Raw genomic sequence first — 22,103 nt, 5'->3', positions numbered from 1 at the left:
GATAAGTCTGTGATGGAGGTTGACTCTGAGATATTCTCTACTGATTTTCTAAGCACGATCAATGGTGATTTAGATGCAGTGCAAGGGAATTTATTATCCCTTGAGAAAATCAAAGGCAGAAAGAACAGTGATGACCACTCACTTACATTATGGGAAGTAGCTTTCAGTGATGTTGCTACCAGTGCTCCCAAGATGGGAGGGTTGGTGAAGCCACTTCTGTGGGAAGGTTTGCCAAAATCTAGAAGTGGCATGGGTGGAAGAGTCAAAGCCAATTCCAGCGGTCATCATGTTGATGTCATGGAATCTGGCTGGAATCAAACGTAAACTGGTTGATGCTGAATGGCTGTCTTACATAGAGAAGTGTGATATTTGCATGTTTCAAGAGACTTGGGCCATAGAGAAAACATTTCTCAATGGTTATACCTCATACCAGAGAAGTTTTCAGGGCCAGCGGGCTTGTTAATTTTGCTGAATAATGACTTACCTAGCCCCTCAAGATTATGCTGATAGACTCTCCTGATGTTTTGAGCATCACAATAACTTTTCCCTCAAGAGTTCTTACTGCTTTTATTATTATTTATGTATGTCAGGTTGCAGCGAATAAAGATTCTCCAGTCTTATTTTCTTTGGAAAAGGCACTAGAAACTGTTAACTCTGATTTAAAAATCATAGAAGGCGATTTTAATAGTTCATTTGAACCCTCAATACTTTTGAGTGAGGTCACTGCCCTAAAGGGTGAAATGTGGAATATCCCCTCTGTATCAGGAAAACCACGTTGTAATTATACAGCTACCACTCTTAAGGTTGGGTCATTGATGGCCAGTAGGGGTTTAAGAGCTCGTAATGGACGAACAGTATCTGATCTTGGGAGGGCTATTACCTTTAAGGCGGGCAGATACTCTAGTGTCATTGATTACTTCTTATTAGATGTGAGATTGTGGACTCTCCTGGGTGATATGAAAGTTGAGAATCACTCGGATAGTGACCACACATCCTTGAACTTGTCCTTAATCAGGAAGGTATTGAGGAAGAATAGTACCTATATGACGATGGTCCCTGAACTTATTGTAATAATGGACGCTATCTTTCTTGGCCTACAGTGATGTCAAATCAAAATCTGTACTTTAAGATTTATGATCTCTTAGTATCTCACTTCTCTAGATATTCTGGATATCTGCCTTCTGACATCCCTATTTTGGACGTACATAATCAGCCATTCATAGGACTGTAGGAATTGTTTTATAAGGAAACCTATGGGAGGGAGGCAAGGAGTAAAACAAAAGGTTTAATGTGGGTTGTAAAGCAGCTAACACTCACCTGAGAAAGGCTATAAAGGAAGGGACTAGAGAGGGAATAGTGGCAGCCAGGCGAGATTATGGTAGAGCGCTTAATAATGCAAAAAAGGAGTGGTAGGACTCGATTTGGAAGCTATGTTGGCAGCGGGTAGGAGAGATATACTGTCATTTTGGAAGTTGGTGGCTACAGCAGGGTCAGATGGTGGGAGTCCCCATCACTACCATATCAATCCTGACAGCTGGGTCTCCCAATTTACCAATTTGTATGCCCATGAGGGTTTATCCGAGCTTGAGTATAGCAAGGACGAGATACTTTTTGGGAATCCCGTACCTGAGCACGAAAGAAGGGGCAGGAGAGGTCCAGTATCTTTTAGCCTTAATGATACAGTCGGACAATTGCTGCCCTGAAAAGTGCTAAGGCCCCCAGACCGTACAAAATTCCAGGTGACCTTTATAAATCAGAAACAGTAGTTTGGAGTAGCTGCATAAACCTGCTATCTAATGCTATTTCTAAGGGAGGGGATAGAACTGAGACATGAAGGGGCGCTGAGATCATTCCGATTATAAAAAAGGGGATGCCACCTGTCCTTCCAACTATAGACTCATCCGTCTTATTGATAACCTCCAGAAAATCCTAGCCAGACAAGTTTTAGAAAAATTGGTACTGTGGTTAGAGGAAGAGAAAATGTTGACCCCTTACAGGCAGGCTTTCGAATGAAGACCAGTACTATAGACCAGGTCTTTAGGTTGGTTGGTCTTTAGTGGAAATACTTCTCATTGGCAAAACAAATGCTCTACATAGCCTTGGTAGATCTTAAGGCTGCGTTTGATTTTATTCCACAAAAAATGTTGTGTCTAGTGTTATTGAATATGGGGGTTCCCTTAAACTTCCTTGAACTGATTATTAAGCTATATTCGAAGAATTACGCCCATGTGCATTAGGGCAGTAGGGCAGAACTGACTGATAGTATTGCCATCAGAAGTGGCATACTTCAAGGATGTGTGCTTGCGCCCACACTATTCACACTTTACATGAATGATGTGGTGAAGGAACTCCTTGACTGCAATAATAATTCCCCTATCATGAATAATGTAAGTATCCCCATCTTACTTTTCACTGATGACTCCCTATTTATATCCAAAACACCAATGGGGCTTCAGATTCTCATTGATAAATGTATGAACTTTTGTATGACCAGAGGTTTGAATTTGAATGCAAGGAAGACTAAATACATGATTTTTGGTCAGAGGGGAGCTAGGAATATGCCTATCCGAGTGGGCGATGTAACACTTGAAAGGGTTCATTCTTTAAAATACTTAGGGTTTCAATTAACCAGTGATCTCAAATGGCTGCCCCAGTTATCTAAGTTCCATCATCATAGTATATAAGAATACAAACTGTTGATCTGTCATTCTAGATTTTACAGTCTATTAAGCCAAGGCACAAGGTGCTGCCTTAATTGGCACAGCGATCTGGAGCCATAGTAAAACGAGATGCTTAGTTGCTGCAGTATTCCTTGAGTTAAAATACAATGTAGTTTATGAGGGTTCCAGGCAAAAAGGAGAAACTTGATCTATTGCTAGTTAGAGGTCCTAGGATATTTTAAAATTTGAGAGAATCATGAATGTGAATTAGTGGAATTATCTGATCTTTTGAGGATAATTGATTTTTTTACAAAATATTTGTTCTGATTTTACAGTGATTGCAGTGATTTCTTAATAGTTTTTGTATTACCTTATTTCTTTGTGTTGTATTTACATGCACCAAAATTATGTTTTACTTTGATGGTTGATGATGACAGAATTAAATATTTATACTAGTAATACTACAGCTTAGACCTGGAGTGAGGCCAGCATCTCAAATGGCCAACTTCTGGTACTGTAAAACCCTTGTAAAGAAAGTTATGGAGCTAGGGAATAACAACTGATTGGAAATAATGTTAAAATTATTTCATTTATTTTGACTTTTTAAAAATAAATTTACATTTTATTTAAAAAAAATAATATATATATATATATATATATATATATATATATATATATATATATATATGTTATTTACTACAAAATAATAAACATTTAAATTAATTTAAATACATTATATACATAGCTTTTAGTCATTTTTACTACATAATAAATATAAACATTTCACTTTAGGTCATATTAAGTGTGTTTTTAAATAAATATTTAAATTGTTTTCATTTACTTTAACATATTTCAAATACTTTAATATTGATTCTAAATTAATTGAATAATGCTGTAGATTTTGTTGTTGTATTCTACATTTAAAACAAATATATAAAACAATTTACATGAATATTTAACATTAAAATGTCTTTACAATTTGTTTTTAGGGTGGTAAACTTTAAACAAAATCCCTCTATGTTTTTTGGGGTGCTCTTACCTCAGTGGTGTAGACCTCTGCCTACATGGGAAAAGTTACCAGTAAATTTGGTTCCACCCCTGGTTCTGGGTGGCAACATATATGTCTACACTTTGTGGTACATTTTTGCTCAGAAATGGTGAATATCCAAAAGTACTAAACTTATTTCCAAGTGTAATAGTACATTTACACATGTAGATTTACTCATGTAAATTTACCTTTGTGAATAGGCCCCATTCTGTCTCTTTATATGCCTGTTACAAAGTCAGAAATGGCATTTGTGCTCTTGTTTTTGTCCTGGCATCCTTGGCGCAGTCTCCCCTGTCTTTTTTTGCCTCTGCTCCCCATGTTTTGACTGTGTGCTGGACTTTGTTTTTGCTGGTTTTGGTACTCTGGCCCCTTTACCACTGCTGACCAGTGCTAAAGTGCAACTGCTCCCTGTGTAAATTGTATGTTTAATTGGCTTTTCCATGATTGCCATATTTAATTTACTAGTAAGACCCTAGTAAAGTGCACTAGAGGTGGCCAGAGCATGTGAATCAAATGCTACTAGTGGACCTGCAGCACTAATTGTGCCCCCCACCTGAGTAGCCCTGTAAACATGTCTCAGACATGCCACTGCAGTGTCTGTGTGTGCAGTCTTGCACTTCCCATTCGACCTGGCAAGTGCACTTACTTGCCAGCCCCAAACCTTCCCTTTTAATATATGTAAGGCACCCCTACGTTAGGCCCTAGGTAGCCCTGGCAGGGTGCAGTGTATGTTAAAGGTAGGACATGTAGTGATGTTTTTTACATGTCCTAAAATTGAAATACTGCCAAATTTGTTTTTCGCTGTTGCAAGGCCTATCTCTCTCATAGGATAACATGGGAGCTGCCTTTAAATAACTTGTAAGTGCAGTTTTCCTTTGGGAGCAGGTAGAGATTTGGAGTTTGGGGTCTCTGAGCTCGCAATTTAAAAATACATCTTTTAGTAGAGTTGTTTTTAGATTGTCAGTTTGGAAATGCCACTTTTAGGAAGTGGGCATTTTCTTGCTTAAACCATTCCATGACTCTGCCTGGTTGTGTATTCCTTGTCTCGGTCAGGCTGTTAGTTGGTCTGTTTGTGAATCTCCAGTAGACAGTGACACAAAGGGAGCTGCGGGGTACCCTGCATATCTGGATGGGCCATCTGGGCTAGAGTAGAGGGAGGAGTGGTCACTTACACCTGAAAGGGCTGTATCTTTCCTCACACTATGCAGTCTCCAACCCTGTGGTGAGTCTGGAGCCAGACCTGGGCAAGGAAGGATTTTGTGAACAACAGATACTTTCCTTTATAGGTCTGCCTACTTCAAAGGTAGAAAGGGGTATAAATAGTGGACCCCAAATCCCAGATTTTCAGATTACTTCTGGACTCAAGAGGAACCTCTGCCAAAGAGAAGAGCTGGAAAGCTGGAGGAGAAGTATTGCCACTTTGCCTGTGACTGTGCTTTGCTGGTGTGGCCTACAGTTGCTGCTTCTGCCTGAAAGAGGATAAAGAGTGGGCTTTGTGGTATATTCCTGCTTGTGAAGTGTCTTGGTGAAATGTCTCCAAGGGCTTGGATTGAGCATGCCCCCTGCTCTGAAGTCTCAGGGCCATCAACCGACTTCCTCTACCAGCACCTGAACTCTATGCTGAGATTCCTACGCTGCCAAATGGTGCCTAATCCAGTCCCTGGGCCCTTGAAAGTAGAAGCTGTTGAAAAACCAAAAAGAACCAAGTGCACCGAATTCAGATGACTCCTGACTGATGTCGCTGCCGGATTCTGCCACACTGCCTGCAACTGAAGCCTTGGCCCTCACTGGAGTGTGACAACCCCACAGGCCTGACGCCGCCGCATCCTTGCTGAAGTCCATGACTCCATGAAGTCTTGAAGTGCTGTGCACCGACGTCCGTGACACCCGACTTCGCCGCACCACGCCGTGACCGCTGGATATCGACCCCATCGGAAGTGTGCAGATCAACGCTTCGCACCAACACCACCTCACCTCCACAGCAAGGACTCAACGCCTCGAAGCAATGCCTCCGTTCCTTCACTCTGCAGCACCAACACCGAAGGGCAAGCTGACTGCCAACCAGTAACCCCATTTCTAACAATGATTATGATGAGTATGAATACTTAGGCCCTCATTACAACCCCGGCGGATGGCAGTATAATGGAGAAAAGTACTGGCAACAGCCTGGCGGTACTTTTCTCCATAATATGACATCGGTGGTTTGGCTCAAGCCAAACCGCCAATGTACCACTCCATCCGCCAGGGCGGTAACAGCTGCCGGGCTGGAGACTTCAGTCTCCAGCCAGGCAGCCGTCACTAGCCCGCCTAAGGGATTATGACCCCGCCTACCACCATGGTTTTCATGGCTTCCTTACCGCCACGAAAACCATGGCGGTAGGCACTATCAGTGACAGAGAATTCCTTCCCTGTCACTGATAGGGGTCTTCCCCGCCTCCCTTCCCCTCCCCATGTTTCCTCCCACTCTAGACCCACCCCCCAACATACACGCACCTTCATGCACCATTGTACTCACTCATACACACACTCATAACCACATGCACCCACGCATGCATACATCCAGTCACACACACATCAAAACACACTGACATACATACAACCACACATGCATTCACACAACACAACATACATACACTCACACATCCACACATGCACACACATGCAACACGCAACACACACCCACGTTCATGCATGCACAAACATACACACACACCCCCGCACACACACACAACACCCTCCTCCACAGCAGAGCACCCACCTTACCTGATTTCAGGGGGTCCTCCAGCAGTCCGCCAGCACAGAACACCACCAGGCCGTATCATGTGTCATGATATGCTCTGCGGCGGTCTACTGGCGTGCGCTGCTGCTGGCAGCAAAGCCACCTTACCGCCATCCGTCGCCATAGCCGCAGCTGGAATTACGCCTTCCTTCTGGTGGAATTCTGGCTACGGTCACCATATGGCGGACAGCTGGTAGCTGCGGCAATGGTCTTTTGGCGGCCATCGCCTGCGGCGGTAGGCGTTTTTTACCGCCAATGTTATAATGAGGGCCTTAATGTTTCAGATGTTGCTGGTTGTTTATGATTGCAGTGCATACCTTGTTATATGTTAAGATAGGGCAAGTCGGAGGTGCTATTCTATAGTTTGAATTATTTATTTATGCAGGGTTCCTTGGCTATATGTTCTATACAGTGCTATAGTTTTCTCCCTTGCAGTAATGTGCCATTATTTGTCAGAAGGCCTGAAATGAATCGAGCTATTTATACTGCTTAGGTTAACAGGGCAGACAACATATTTCCAGGATGTGACTTTTGCACTCCTTTCCTATAAAGTTGAATATTACTGACTGTCTGATTGATTGACGAGCCGTGTGGCATCTGCTGTACCGCATCACATATTTCGGAGCCCTGGATAGGGACTGTGGCTGTGAAGAGTGACAAGGGATTGACTCCCATCCAACAATGGCCCATGTGCTCTTCAACTGATGAGTCTCCTCTAAAATGCCTTCCCCAAAGTTAGTGTGGGAAAAGAGCTTTTGGCAGAATGTTCCATAAAAGGCAGATGGTTGAACAACAGAAGATCACAAAGTGGTGATAACATGAGGAAAAGCATGATTGACGAGGAGAGATAATCTCACAACTATGCCCCAAGCTATGCAAGTGGCACAGCTACTTAACCCCCTTACGCTGTCAGGTTCCCACAAGTAGAGACTAGGGGAGCAAAACTTACAACGGGATTTCATTTTCAAATGCATGATAAACGCCACAACATGATACCCTATCAAAGCCTTTAGGATCTGTTCCAGATGGCTCAGTTATTCAACCACAGATTTGCATCCCTGAAATTAATTTGAGATACTATTCACTATTGACTGTGGAGAAATCAATATTGAGAAAGCAGTTCATGTTCCTACACTCAAGATGTACCACTAGAGGCAGTAGAACCTTCTAAGTATAGTAAATTTCACCTTAATGACCCGCCCCTACCACCCAAAATGAAGGTCATTTTTCTGATGGCTGAAGATGGGACTTGATTACTTGTTTCAGTTAGAAGTCAGATGCCAAACATTTTTGTTAGAAGCAGCAGAACGAAACAGAAGTTGGAATCTGACCTGGATGAATGTGCTGATGTTTCTTCGAAGTCAAGTAAACTAAACGTTGCCTATATTGAGTGATAGCTCCATTCAGTTTCCTTAACCAAGTCAAAAACCTGTTTCATGATTGAACTAATCCTTCAAATTTCTCACCCCTGAACACCCAAATTCCAGACAGTAAATTAACCAGAAATGAAGGTAAAGCAGCATAGGCAATTCCATGCTGTTATGTGATGGCCAATGGGTTCAAAATGTCTCCACTGACTACAAGCAAAGGGAGACTCATGAATGCCAAAACATAGAATGGGGTATTTCAACAGAACATGGTAGTGCTGTGCTTGAAAGTACACAAAGCCAAGCAAGAAGTCCTTATAGAAGAACAATGGAAACATCAACATCACGCCGCATTTCATAGTAAGCTGTAGTTAGGATACAAGCCAAAGTGCAATGATCACTACAGTGGAAGAGTTGTCAAAAGAGTCAGTGAAGATGGTAAAAGAGAGAAATTCTGCACCTTAGTCTCTAGCAACAGAGAGGAGTTAATGGGGAATTTTTAATGAGTTATCCTAATGTTGGTCAGAGCCTGAACTTACTGACGCCGCAGTCCACAAATACAGTGATGCAACATGCGCCACATGCCTGGGCTAGCAACATTTTATTGCTAGGTTTGACTGCCCATCAATTGACTGAATGGTTAGACAAGCTAAATACCCCACAGAGTGTTCCTAAGGCACAGGAATACTTGAACTATACGAGACTAGGAATGGAAGCGGGTGAGCTCATTGAAAGGACAATGGGTGTGAACAGATTAGAGTCCTATACAGAAGCACAATTGAGATATCTGTGCCCGAAGATTACTAGGGGAGTGAGCAACATACATCAAAGGCTAGCAGACCTGGCAGAGGAGTACAGCATAGAAATAGAGAAGACAAAACATTTGAAAAGGAGTTACAGGTTATATTTTGATGCAAAGGACTTTGAACACATGAGATCTGCAGGGATTAAGGCCCTCCTTAGGGAGTTACTTCAAAGTGTCCAGACATGGGGAGCCTTAGACAAATGAAAAGGCAGATGGGCAAAGAAAAGAGATAAAAGCAAAATGGATTCTGCGGAATTCACTGCAAATATGCAGCAAAGCAAGGATCCGGTGAAAATGTTACCAGTGAGTAAAGTGCATTTGGGAAGACTTGAACACTCTATTAGAGATAGTAGTTCCAGCTGATCTGTGGATAGAGTGTAAGAGGAGCATAGGCTGGCCAACAAAAGAACCAAAGAGAGATCAGGTTACAGGTGTGCCGTCTCCTAAAGTGATTAAATATTATTATTAAGTGATTGAATTTTTTAAAACAAGAATTTCACCCAAAAACATTGACTGGCAGAGAATAGATAGGACAGCTCAGGAAGCAAAAGAGTCAATACATGTGTATTATGAGAGATTGTTGTAGGGGTGCAAGCATTACAGCGGTACAGAGACCATTGAGCCGAAAGACATGATTCATATTTTGTTTAGATTTGTGGAAGGATTCAGACCTGAAATTAGCCAGATGATTAAGAGTCATTTGATTAGCTGGCAAGCAAAGCCGATTGATGAGGTGTTGCAGTATGCAAAGTACTATAGTGACCAGATTGAATTGAAGCAGAGAAAGTTGAATGAAGAGAGTGTTGCCTTGTCACACTTGCGGAAATTGGAAGTGGGAGTGTCCGATGATGGTGCAGGAAGGTGTTGTTCAGCAAACAAATTACATCAACTCGTTCCAAAACATGAGATGACTGAGAATGAGAGGTCATAATCTGAATTTTCATAATAATGTGAATCAGATGCAGAATTTTCAACCCATGCAGTAGGTTCAAATGCCACGTGCACAAATGACACAGTTGCAGCCAATGAAACAGCAGATTCCAATGGTACCTAGCCAGCAAATTCAAAGACCTCAAGCCCCAATGGACAGCAGTAGGTGATGCTTTCTCAACAGGTTGCAGGTCAGAGGTCCAACCAAATTAATAACACAGTTCACCATTTCCCCCTACACAGTGAGAATGGAATAAACGATGATTGGGTGAGCGAGAGTTTAGATAAAGAGGAATGTGTGCTTGCAGCTTGTTTAGAAGTAGTTCAGAAAGACCTACATGTGAAGGGAAAAGTAATGGGTCACTAGGTTTCATTCTTGGTTGACACAGGAGCTAAACGCTTTACAGTAAAGACTGCAGAAGTTCCAGATTTGCCCCTTTCAGGAAAGACAGTCCAGATTGTAGGAGTAGCGAATCAGTATTTGACCATCCCAATTACAAAACCAGTTCCGGTTAAACTTGGCAACTTTAAAGGATTGCACAAGTTTGTAGTCTGTGATGCAAGTCTGGTATCCCTACTGGGAAAGACTTGCTGTGTAAAACAAGGTGCTCGATTATTTGCTCAAATGATGGAATCGAGATACAGATGAATAGTGATGATGAGAATAACCCTGCTCCAGAGGAAGAATGTGAGACTATAACTGAGGAGTACCCAATGATTAATGTCTTTCCAGTGTTCACTGTGAAGGAGTTCTCCTGATTTACAGGGAACGGTTAAAGAAAAAGTGTGGGATTTGACAGGGAAAGAGATTGGTCTGATAAAAAGAGTTGAGCCAGTTAATGTTCCTGTAAAGCGGAACGCAATTTTTCCTCGGATTCCCCAGTACCACGTGCCACAGGAAATCCTTCTGAATGTTGCTCACATAATTGCAGAATTTGTAAAACAAGGGGTCTTGAAAGAAGTATTGAGCAGTCCTTATACTTCACAGATAATGGGTTAGAAAAAGCCCTGTGGGAAAGTTCAAATTGTCCAGGATTTGAGAAAAATAAATGAGAGTGTGATCAAATGTTGCCCTGTGGTGCCAAATCCAGCTGTGATTCTGTTTCAGATCCCATGTGATGCTGAATGGTTCACTGTCATAGACTTGTCACAAGCCTTCTTTTATGTGCCTCTTCAAGAGGACAGACAATTTCTCTTTTGTTTCAAATTTTTAGACCGAGTTTACTGTTGGTGTCAAATTCCTCAAGGGTTTTCTGAGTCACCATCCATATTCAATTAGATCTTGTAAAAGAATTTGGAGTTGTTGGAATTGCCTTTCCAATCGACCTTGGTACAGTACATTGATGACTTACTGATTGCGTCCAAAATGAGGGACGAGTGCAAGTATGACACGATTGCCTTCCTGAACCATTTGGGAAAGAATGGTCATAAAGGCGGTCATTCCGACCCCGGCGGGCGGTGGGCACCGCCCGCTGGGCGGAAACCGCCCAAACACCGCCCCGCGGTCAAATGACCGCGGGGAGCATTTTGACTTTCCCGCTGGGCCGGCGGGCGATCTTCAAAAGATCGCCCGCCGGCCCAGCGGGAAAGCCCCAGCAAAGATGAAGCTGGCTCCGAATGGAGCCGGCGGATTTGCTGGGGTGGGACGGGTGCAGTTGCACCCGTCGCGATTTTCAGACACTGAAAATCTTGTTGGGGCCCTGTTAGGGGGCCCCTGAAGTGCCCATGCCAGTGGCATGGGCACTGCAGGGGCCCCCAGGGGCCCCACGACACCCGTTCCCGCCAGCCTGGTTCTGGCGGTGAAAACCGCCAGAACCAGGCTGGCGGGAAGGGGGTCGAATCCCCATGGCGGCGCTGCATGCAGCGCCGCCATGGAGGATTCCCTGGGGCAGGGGAAAACCGGCGGGAAACCGCCGGTTCCCCTTTTCTGACCGTGGCTTTACCGCCGCGGTCAGAATGCCCCGGAAGCACCGCCAGCCTGTTGGCTGTGCTTCCTCTGCCCTCTGCCCTGGCGGTGAGACACCGCCAGGGTCAGAATGAGGGCCAAAGTGTCTCCACTTAAATTGCAGTACTGTCAGAAATAAGTGAAGTACTTGGGTCACCAGATTGAGAAGGTAAGAAGGAAAATATCCCGAGAAAAGGTCACAGCCATATTGCAGATGAGTCCCCCAATCACACAGAGAGATGTCAGGATGTTCCTAGGGATGGTAGGCTATTGTTGCCAATGGATTCCCAATTTGTCAGTCATTTCCAAGCCATTGCGGAAGCAGACCCATAAAGTGGTTACTGATCCCCTAGTGTTAGGCCAGGCTTGCATGAAAGTGTTTTCTGAATTGAGAGAGAGTCTGTGCAAAGCTCCGGCTTTGGGTATGACTGACTACACTAAGGGGGTTATTACAACTTTGGAGGAGGCGTTAATCCGTCCCAAAAGTGACGGTAAAGTGACGGATATACCACCAGCCGTATTACGAGTTCCATAGGATATAATGGACTCGTAATACGGCTGGTGGTATATCCGTCACTTTACCGTCACTTTTGGGACGGATTAACACCTCCTCCAAAGTTGTAATAACCCCCTAAGTCCTTCACGTTGTTTTGTCATGAGCGCAATGCATGTCTTTTATCTGTCTTGACACAGGTCGATGGAGGTGTAAACCTCCCAGTAGCATATCTTATAGCTACTTTGAACCCAATTGCAGCAGCTTTACCAGGCTGTTTGCGTGCAGTTGCAGCAGCTGGACAGAGCCTCACACATTGTGAAGGCATTGTGATGGGACTCCCCTAATAGTAATGGTCCTTCACTCCGTTGAAGTTTTTCTTACACGCACCAATACCCAGTATTTAACAGGTGCAAGATTGACCAGATCAGACTAGGGATCCTTCCGCTCAAGACATTTACTGCGAGATGGAGAGTGGAGGATCGTAATTTGACTTCCTGTCATCATTGCCAAGAGATACCAGAGTCACTCGCACACTTTATGTTTTTTTGCCCTAGATACCTGGCCCCTAGGAAGAAGTGGATTGTTCCGTTATGCAGGTCAATGGGGATAAGGGAATGTAATACATCATTACGCCTTTTGACAACTGATACAACTGACAAGATAGTTTTCTCAGTTGCGAGATAACTGAAAAGTGCATGGGCTATAAGAACTAGAGAATTGTTATAACTCTATAATTTTAACAAGTAGATTTTAGACTTGAATTATTTAATGTAGCAGTTGATAATCGGTTGGAGTCAGAGTTAACCGCACATTATGGGGGTGATTCTAACCCTGGCGGTCGGTGATAAAGCGGCGGCCAACCCGCCAACAGGCCGGCGGTCCAAAAAATGGAATTCTGACCCTGGCGGGAACCGCCAACACATCCCGCCACATTAACACTCCGACCGCCACCGCGGTACAGACAAACAGCGCAGCGGTCACCGCCAACAGGCAGGCGGCAGACAATGTACCGCCCACAGTATCACAACTCACCAATCCGCCACCTTTTCCGGGGCGGGAGCCCCGCCGATAAAAAAACGGCGGAAACAGACTACGGATGGGAAAACGCTCACCAAAACACACTCCACGAGTACGGAGGACAGCATGGAACCCGAATTAAACATCCTACCTGCACTCGTCTACCTGCTCATCTACCACGAGTACGAACTCCGGCGCAGACAACAACGGTGAATACTGCACCTACGACACACGGGAGGGGGGAGAAGGAAAGGTTACGGGCACACACATATATGACCCCCACCGCCCCAAACTTTGTACACACCAATGCAGAGCAACAATGCACAGTGACACCACCCAAACCCCCCTGAAAAATGCAAAGTGGATAACAGTCTCCACTGGTCAAGGAGGAGGCATGGTGGGCACAGTGAACCATAAACAGTGCTTGAGACGGCGGGGCCCAGCGGAGCGGTGCTTGAGACGGCGGGGCCCAGCGGAGCGGTGCTTGAGACGGCGGGGCCCAGCGGAGCGGTGCTTGAGATGAAGGGGCCCAGCGGAGCGGTGCTTGAGACGGCGGGGCCCAGCGGAGCGGTGCTTGAGACGGCAGGGCCCAGCGGAGCGGTGCTTGAGATGAAGGGGCCCAGCGGAGCGGTGCTTGAGACGGCGGGGCCCAGCGGAGCGGTGCTTGAGATGAAGGGGCCCAGCGGTGCGGTGCTTGAGACGGCGGGGCCCGGCGGGGCCCAGCGGAGCGGTGCTTGAGATGAAGGGGCCCAGCGGAGCGGTGCTTGAGACGGCGGGGCCCAGCGGAGCGGTGCTTGAGACGGCGGGGCCCAGCGGAGCGGTGCTTGAGATGAAGGGGCCCAGCGGAGCGGTGCTTGAGACGGCAGGGCCCAGCGGAGCGGTGCTTGAGATGAAGGGGCCCAGCGGAGCGGTGCTTGAGACGGCGGGGCCCAGCGGAGCGGTGCTTGAGACGGCAGGGCCCAGCGGAGTGGTGCTTGAGATGAAGGGGCCCAGCGGAGCGGTGCTTGAGACGGCAGGGCCCAGCGGAGCGGTGCTTGAGACGGCGGGGCCCAGCGGAGCGGTGCTTGAGATGAAGGGGCCCAGCGGAGCGGTGCTTGAGGCGGCGGGGCCCAGCGGAGCGGTGCTTGAGATGAAGGGGCCCAGCGGAGCGGTGCTTGAGACGGCGGGGCCCAGCGGAGCGGTGCTTGAGATGAAGGGGCCCAGCGGAGCGGTGCTTGAGACGGCGGGGCCCAGCGGAGCGGTGCTTGAGACGGCGGGGCCCAGCGGAGCGGTGCTTGAGATGAAGGGGCCCAGCGGAGCGGTGCTTGAGACGGCGGGGCCCAGCGGAGCGGTGCTTGAGACGGCGGGGCCCAGCGGAGCGGTGCTTGAGATGAAGGGGCCCAGCGGAGCGGTGCTTGAGACGGCGGGCCCTGTTCAGCGGTGCTCTTCTCCACGGCGGGCCCTGTTCAGCGGTGCTCTTCCGCACGGCGGGCCCCTGTTCAGCGGTGCTCTTCTCCACGGCGGGCCCTGGTCAGCGGTGCTCTTCTGCACGGCGGGCCCCTGTTCAGCGGTGCTCTTCTCCACGGCGGGCCCTGTTCAGCGGTGCTCTTCTGCACGGCGGGCCCTGTTCAGCGGTGCTCTTCTCCACGGCGGGCCCTGCTCAGCGGTGCCTATCTTCATGGCGGGCCCTGTTCAGCGGTGCTCTTCTCCACGGCGGGTCCTGTTCAGCGGTGCTCTTCTGCACGGCTGGCCCCTGTTCAGCGGTGCTCTTCTCCACGGCGGGGCCATGTTCAGCGGTGCTCTTATGCACGGCGGGCCCCTGTTCAGCGGTGCTCTTCTCCACGGCGGGCCCTGTTCAGCGGTGCTCTTCTGCACGGCGGGCCCCTGTTCAGCGGTGCTCTTCTCCACGGCGGGCCCTGTTCAGCGGTGCTCTTCTGCACGGCGGGCCCCTGTTCAGCGGTGCTCTTCTCCACGGCGGGCCCTGTTCAGCGGTGCTCTTCTGCACGGCGGGCCCTGTTCAGCGGTGCTCTTCTCCACGGCGGGCCCTGTTCAGCGGTGCCTATCTTCACGGCGGGCCCTGTTCAGCAGTGCTCTTCTCCATGGCGGGCCCTGTTCAGCGGAACTCTTCTGCACGGCGGGCCCCTGTTCAGCGGTGCTCTTCTCCACGGCGGGCCCTGTTCAGCGGTGCTCTTCTGCACGGCGGGCCCTGTTCAGCGGTGCTCTTCTCCACGGCGGGCCCTGTTCAGCGGTGCCTATCTTCACGGCGGGCCCTGTTCAGCGGTGCTCTTCTCCACGGCGGGCCCTGTTCAGCGGTGCTCTTCTGCACGGCGGGCCCCTGTTCAGCGGTGCTCTTCTCCACGGCGGGGCCATGTTCAGCGGTGCTCTTCTGCACGGCGGGCCCCTGTTCAGCAGTGCTCTTCTCCACGGCGGGCCCTGTTCAGCGGTGCTCTTCTGCACGGCGGGCCCCTGTTCAGCGGTGCTCTTCTCCACGGCGGGCCCTGTTCAGCGGTGCTCTTCTGCACGGCGGGCCCCTGTTCAGCGGTGCTCTTCTCCACGGCGGGCCCTGTTCAGCGGTGCCTATCTTCACGGCGGGCCCTGTTCAGCGGTGCTCTTCTCCACGGCGGGCCCTGTTCAGCGGTGCTCTTCTGCACGGCGGGCCCCTGTTCAGCGGTGCTCTTCTCCACGGCGGGCCCTGTTCAGCGGTGCTCTTCTCCACGGCGGGCCCTGTTCAGCGGTGCTCTTCTCCACAGCGGGCCCTTTTCAGCGGTGCACATCCAGTAGGTTCAAGGGAGCCAGACCTGGCCTGGACTCCGTGCTCAGACGCCCTCCGGCCGTGATGTTCCTGGGCCCTTCGGTGACGGGGTCCTGGGCCCTTTGGTGTCCTCCTTTCCAGCTGGGATGTGGCATGTGGGGCCCACCTGCTCCGCGCTCCTGCTGGCTGACGTCTCCGCCCTGCTGCCCTTACGCTCCTTAGATGGGGCTCTCAGGCCCTTGCCTCCCCTAGACGTTGTGGCTGGTGAAGTGGGCGAACTCTGCTCCTTGGGGGCAGCCGTGTCAGTCTTCGCACGGCGGCCCTTGTGTTTCCTGGTCCTCTTGCAGGGGGGGGGGGCTGGATGTGTCCTTGCTGCTGATGGAGGTGTCACTGCTGGCAAAGGGTGGGCTCCAGAACCCATGCACAACAGTGACACCCGAAGTTGGGCTGGTGGTGGCTGTGGTGCTCTTGGGACTCTTTGCAGATGGAGGGGGTAGGTCATCGGAAGGGAAGAGGTCAAGATTAGCCAGGAAAAGTTTTTTAGGGCCAAGGTAAAAGGTAGGAGAAGTGGAGATGGAAGTGGAGGAAGAGGATGTGGTTGTAGGAGAGTCAGGTGTGCTGTCATTGGGTGAAGGTGCAGGTGCTGTAGGCTGTTGTGAGGTGGATGTCTGGTGGGTGGGTGTCTGCCTGCGTTTGTGTGTCTTGGAAGGGGTGGTGACAGACACAGTGGGAGAGGACACAGGGGACGTGTAAATGGCAGTGGGGGTGGTGACTGCACGCGTGCGGACTGTACAGGAGGGTGTGGTGGTGATGGAAGCACTGGCTGATGTTGGTGTGCATGCAGGTGTGAGTGGAGACGTCACAGGGAGGGAGGAGGGAGACGAGGAGGGGGACACAGGGGTGGTAGTGACTGTTGGGATGTCTGCATCTGTGTGTTGCTTGGGTGAGTGTTTGTGGGATCTGTGGTGCTTGTGTCTGGATGAGCTGCCCTTGGGTGTTGAGGTGTGTGCAGGCTGGTCAGATGGTGTGGATGGGATAGGCTGAGGAACAGGAGACAGAGACAGGGTGGAGGCAGTCAGAAGAGGGAGGCTGGAAACAGGGACAATGGCTGCCGTCAGTGCTGAGGCCAGAGCATTGAACGATCGTTGATGGGCAGCCTGACCCGAATGAATGCCCTCCAGGTAGGCATTGCTCCGATGCACCTCCCTTTCTACCCCCTGGATGGCATTCAAAAGGGTAGTCTGCCCAACAATGAGTGTCCTGAGGAGATCAATGACCTCCTCACTGAGGGCAGCAGGGGTAACAGGGGCAGGGGCTGAGGTGCCTGGGGCGAAGGAGACGCCCGCCTTCCTGGGTGAGCGGGCACGGAGCGTAGGCTGAGGGGCTGCTGGGAGGGCGGGGCTGGTGCGCTGGGTGGCGGCTGTACCTGTAGAGGCGGGGGGCCCGGATGTTGCCGCCACCGCTAGGGAGCTCCCATCCGAGGACGTGTCGCTGTCGCTGCTCTCACCAGCGGTCCCCGTCATGGTGCTCCCCTCGCCCTCAGGCTCACTTGGGCCCTCGGTGTCTGTTCCTGTGCCCACCGGGGCCTTGTGGCTTGCAGCTCCCTCGTGCTCCGATGCCAAATCTCCTCCGCCTGATGATGCTAATGCACACATGCACAAGAAGATGAAGAAGAAGGGTGGGGGGAGAAAGAGAAGACCTGGTTGAGTGCATGCAATGTCAACACCGTTGGCGGAGAGGACAGACACAGGAGCCGCATGCACTAAGCCGCGCATTCGGGGCACACTACTCAGTACTTCTGACTCGGACAACAGGTCAGGAGACGACAAGCGCGCACATGTGTGAGGCTGGACCATCAATAGCTGGACTTGTCACACTACGGAGGTGGGGGCCGGGAGCACAGGGCCATGCCTAAGGGAGAGGACTACACTACAGAAAGCGCCCTGGCCTAATGTCACCCCCAACCCTCCTCCCCCACCCAGACGCCTCCACTGCGCAGAAAGATAGCTGAATGTGCTGATACTCACCCCCTTGTGTCTGCTGTGATGCTCTCAAGCGCCCATCCAACTCCGGGTAGGCCACCGCCAGGATCCGGGACATCAGGGGGGTCAGGGTACGACTGGCACCCCTCCTAGGTTGGGAGGCCATCCCCAGCAGTGACTCGGCGGTCTTCCTGGTTCCGCGGCGGATGTCCTCCCACCTCTTGCGGCAGTGGGTGCCCCGTCTGACGTGGACCCCCAGGGCCCGGACTTCCTTGGCGATGGCACGCCAAATCCCAACTTTCTGATGGGCGCTGACCTATGTGACATGTACAGGGTGGGAAGGAAACAATCATCAACTTACTGCATGTTAGATGTGATTGGCCCCCCCTCCCCAACCTTGCAATATAGCACATGCTCTCATCTGTCGTGCGTTGCACTCCTCATTCGCCCCCCACCAACTTACATCCACCCCACTCCACACAGGCATCGCCCATTCCATGTGCACCCGGTGTACTCACCTGTTGGTCTGGAGGACCGTAGAGTAACGTATACTGGGGGAGGACCCCATCCACGAGCTTCTCCAACTCTTCAGACGTGAAGGCAGGGTCCCTTTCCCCAGTCGCAGCAGCCATTGTCACTTCCAGACCGAGTTCACAGCAGCACTTGCAGTATAGGTCCTCTCCTGTGGATGATCAGGTCTCGAGTGATTAAGCAGATAGAAAATGGCGGTCACGCCCGCTGCGGTGCGTACCGCGGCGGTGCGTACCGCGACCGCCGGCGCACCTCGTCATTGGCTCCTGAAACCCATAGGCTTCAATGTTATCCAATGCGGCTTCATATAGCGGTCTTCGACCGCCTACCGCCACGGTGTGCTCCGCCAGCGCAGTGACCTCACATCCCATTGTCCCACTTCACAGTTCAGGCAGCCGCCATTTCAAGGGCCCACATGGCATAATTTCTACTGCGACACACAGGCCTAGGCCTGGCATTGCCACACATACACGCCTTTCAATACCTAGATAACCGTGTGCCATGCAAGCAGTGGTGAACGTACCAGTGATTATCTTGACTCTGTGCTCCATGTTGTCCTTCCTAGGCACCGTCCGCTGGGATTTGCGAGGAGAAGGATGAATCCTCGCGTGTACCGACCGCTGGTGGACCTGTCGACAATGGAAGAACGCCACATCATACTACGATACCGACTTGACCGTGCCACCATCCATGAACTGTGTGCCCAGCTGGAGCCAGCCCTGATGTCCCCCATCCGCCAACCCACAGGAATTCCCCCTCTGGTGCAGGTGCTGTCAGTCCTCCATTTTCTTGCAAGTGGCTCATTCCAGACAACAGTGGCCATGTCATCTGGAATGTCTCAGCCAATGTTTTCTAAGGTGTTGTCTAGAGTGTTGTCTGCCCTGACGAAACACATGCGGAGTTACATTATATTCCCAGAGGAGGTTGATTTACCCACTGTGAAGGGTGATTTTTATGCCCTTGGACATATTCCCAACATAATTGGTGCCATTGATGGGACCCATGTAGCCTTAGTCTCCCCAAAAGACGATGAGCAGGTGTACAGAAACAGGAAGAGTTACCATTCGATGAATGTCCAGGTGGTCTGTTTGTCTGACCAGTACATCTCCCATGTGAATGCCATGTTCCCTGGGTCAGTGCATGACGCGTATGTGATGCGTAATAGCAGCATCCCTTTTGTGATGGAACAGCTACAGAGACAACGTGTGTGGCTAATAGGTGACTCTGGTTACCCCAACCTGCCTTGGCTATTGACCCCAGTGAGGAATCCCCGGACCAGGGCTGAGGAACGGTACAATGAGGCCCATGGGCGAACTAGGAGGGTCATTGAAAGAACCTTTGGCCTCCTGAAGGCCACGTTTAGGTGTCTGCATATGACAGGGGGATCCCTGATGTACTCACCAAAGAAGGTGTGCCAGATCATCGTGGCCTGCTGTATGCTTCACAATCTGGCATTGCGACGTCAGGTGCCTTTCCTGCAGGAGGATGGTCCAGATGGTGGTGTTGAAGCAGCTGTAGAGCCTGTGGAGAGTGAAGAGGAGGAAGACTCAGAGGACGACCCAGACAACAGGGACAGAGTTATCCAACAGTATTTTCAGTAGCACACAGGTAAGAATCACACACGCCATTTTAATTTTCCTGACTGCCTCGTTTTTCTCAACTTTGTCTATGACCCCCCAGTTATTTGAAACTGATGTTTGATTCTCCCTTCCCTTTTCAGTGCTGTATGACCCACTGCGTGACTTCTGCTTGGTTAGCCCATGGACTAATGCTTATTGATCTCGGTATGTGTTCAGCACAAAGTTTACAGAACATAATTGATCGGTAAAGTTTTTTACATTTGTAAATAATACAGCCTGACTCCAGCATGATTTCAGTGCATTGAGTGATTTATTTTTGGTGCTAGATTATGGTACATGATATAAACACGGTGATGGGTGGGGGTGGAGTAATGGCCATGGCAGAGTCCAGTTCTCAGTCTCACAGGTGCATTGTCCATATGCCTGTGGAAGGATGGAGCAGGGGCAGTTCAAGGTTGGACAGGGTGGCAATGTGGGACAGTGGGATGACTTCAGGGGGTATCTCATGCTGGCGGGGGTCTTGACATCCTACTCTGTTGATTTTTTTGATCTCAGGCTCCTCTTGCGGGGTGGTTGTTCTTCAGCAGGAGGTGGGGTTCTGGTGGCCTGTCGTTGTGGTGGGGCCTCCTGTCCACTAGCGCCGGCGGAGGTGGTAGGCTGTTCCTGGTCCGGGCTAGTGACAGGGGCCCTGTGTGGTGCCACATGGTCCCGCAACGTGTCTTCTATCCGGTGGAGGGCCTGGACTAGGCTCCCCATGGTGGTAGAGATGGTGGTGAGATGATTGTTGAACCCCATGTAGCGTTCCTCCTGCTGTGCCTGCATCTCCTGGAACCTGGCCAGTACCGTCGCCATCGTCTCTTGTGAGCGGTGGTAGGCTGCCATGATGGTGGTGAGGGCCTCTTGGAGAGTCGGTTCCCTGGGTCTCTCCTCCCCCCCCTGTCGCACAGCAGCGCTCCGAGTTGCCCTGTTTCCCCCGGACTCTGTCCCCTGGACGGTGTGCCCACTACCACTCCCCCCAGGTCCCTGTTGTTGTTGGGGTGGTGGGTTAGCCTGGGGGCCCTGTAGTGGCAGACACACCGCTGATTGACCTGTCCTAGAGACAGAGCCATGGGCCCGCTGGGTGGGAGCTGTGCTGTTGTTCCCAGAGGGGGTTGGGTCTGCTGTGGCCTGTGTGTGGGGAACCGACTGTCCAGAGGTCCCCGATGGTCCGGGCTGGTCGTCAGGTTCCAGGTCGACAGAGCTGCTGTCATCACTGGGTGCCTCTTCCGGGGGGGGGATGGACATTTCTGGACCCTCCTGGCCGGTGTGTTGGCGTTCGGGTCCTGCATGGGGTAAGAGAGTATGGTTATTGTTTCTGTGTGTGCTATTGTGTGCGATTTATGGGTGCCCTTGTCCCCCAGTGCTGTCATTCCCTTGGGGGAGGTGTTGTGGGGGTGTTGGGGGGGGGTATGTGCAGTGGTCATGCTTAGGTGATGGGTGTCCATAGTTTGTGGTGGCATGCAGGGGTTGGTGTTGGGTGGGTTGTGCTGGGGAGACATTCTCAGGGAGGATGTGTGATGGGGGGTTGGGGGTGAGGGTGGTGGTGGGGGTTGGCATGCTGGGGGGGGGTGAAGTAGTTGAGATTGTACTTACCAGAGTCCATTCCTCCGTGTACTCCAGCGAGGCCATCAGGATGCAGGATGTTTAGTACCTCTTGCTCCCATGCTGTGAATTCGGGTGGTGTGGGTGGGGGTCCCCCGCCAGTCTTCTGCACTGCGATGTTGTGTCGCGAGACCATCGAGCGCACCTTTCCCCGTAAGTCGTTCCAACGTTTGCGGATGTCCTCTCGATTTCTGGGATGCTGTCCCACCGCGTTGACCCTGTCCACGATCCGCTGCCATAGCTCCGCCTTCCTGGCTATAGTGGTGTGCTGCACCTGAGAGCCGAAGAGCTGGGGTTTGACTCTTATGATCTCCTCCACCATGACCCGGAGTTCTTGGTCCGAAAAGCGTGGGTGCCTTTGGGGTGCCTTGGGGTGGTGTGGATGAGGTGTGGGGTGGTGTATATGGTGAAGAGTGTGTTGGTGTGTGGTGCTTTGTGCTTCTATGTGGTGTGTGTGATGGTGTAGTGTGCCTCTGTGTGATGTAGCTCTCTATTCTGTGATGTGTCTCTCTCTCCTTTGTCTATGATCTTCGGTCGTAGGGGTTTGTGGGTGATGTGGGTGTGTGTTTTATAGTTGGTTGGATGTGTGGG

The sequence above is a fragment of the Pleurodeles waltl genome, chromosome 9 (assembly GCF_031143425.1).
Source record: "Pleurodeles waltl isolate 20211129_DDA chromosome 9, aPleWal1.hap1.20221129, whole genome shotgun sequence".
Classification (NCBI taxonomy): domain Eukaryota; kingdom Metazoa; phylum Chordata; class Amphibia; order Caudata; family Salamandridae; genus Pleurodeles; species Pleurodeles waltl.
The sequence above is the reverse complement of the archived record's forward strand: the minus strand, read 5'-3'. Positions refer to the sequence as shown.